The 1,192-nt window shown below is 34.2% G+C and overlaps 1 long non-coding RNA gene across 1 annotated transcript; it reads right to left on the minus strand.

The window, feature by feature from the left end:
• On the minus strand, positions 1 to 1,192 carry LOC111386587. Its single transcript, XR_002701255.1, has 2 exons — positions 1,131 to 1,192; positions 1 to 301 (listed from the first exon to the last, which is right to left on the minus strand). It is a non-coding gene; the product is annotated as an uncharacterized LOC111386587 (long non-coding RNA).

Below are 1,192 nucleotides of genomic sequence, written 5' to 3' on the forward strand. Positions count from 1 at the left end.
TGAGTAAAAATTCTTATTTTGATCTCACACCAGTGTTTTTAATTTGTTTTCTTTTGCTAGATTCTTCACCATTTGAGTTTTACAGGTCTCTAAACTCTATATGAAAATACAGAACAATAAATATGTTAACAAGTTCCAACAACATAGTATAATAGAACCGTGTGCCTTCACTGGAGTATTTGACTGCCATAGTCGGCATTAAACTTCAAATAGCGATGCGCAAGGAGATGAGCAGATGGTCTAGTGTTCTTTAAAGCCATCTCAATATCTCCATGTGTAATTGGTCCAACTTTGGGCAACTCTGCATGTCAATCACCACATATTAGTGCATCAATTATAGATAACACCTAAACGCTATCTATAAGCGACCAGAATTATACATGAAGTACTATGTGACCAGATAAATGCAATCATTTATCCTTATTAGCAAATTACGCGTAACGTGAAAACTTCAAGCCAAGTTAACACGACAAAATTTGGAAGACGAAAATTTTGAAAGTCAGTATCATCTTTCAAAAAAAAAAAAAGTTTGGCCTAGTGAGGACAAGACAAAAAATTTACTAATGAAAGTGCATATACTTATAAGTTCATTCTTCTGTCAGAATGTGGCAAAAAAAAAAAAAAAAAGAACTACATCAAGAAATTGAAGCCCTTTCCTTCCCTAAACCAGAATACGAGTTGCAACTTCTCACATTTTAAACATTAAAACACAATAAGCAGATAAAATATGTTTTATCATGCTGCACAACTTTTGAACTTCTCTGTCCAAAAGATATAAATACCAAGCTTTTGAAGTGGACACTTATCAATAATAAGAAGAATCAAGAAGTACTAAAATCACAAAATTATGCTCAGGTTAACTTTTGCTCCTATGCTGAATTTTGAAATAAATGGCTTTTCTAATTGTATACGTGGCAGTGTAAGCATCAGCAACGCTCGCAGCATGTTTGGTACGGCGAACTGACAATAGGACAATTGGCGAAATTTGTCACGTGCTTCTCTTGTATAATCCTGTCCAATACAACTACCAAATATGTTTACGTCCTCAGTTTTTTTAATGTTTTTTCTTTAGCGTTTTCTTCAGAGAATTCTAATATTGTATTTCTATTGGTAGTAATTAAGAAACATACCGTCCTCAGGTACCAGTTCTTGTTTGTCCTCAAGAAGTGCCATTAGCCGTCTAAGGGGCTGC

This window comes from Olea europaea, unplaced genomic scaffold, assembly GCF_002742605.1.
Source record: "Olea europaea var. sylvestris unplaced genomic scaffold, O_europaea_v1 scaffold363, whole genome shotgun sequence".
NCBI lineage: Eukaryota > Viridiplantae > Streptophyta > Magnoliopsida > Lamiales > Oleaceae > Olea > Olea europaea.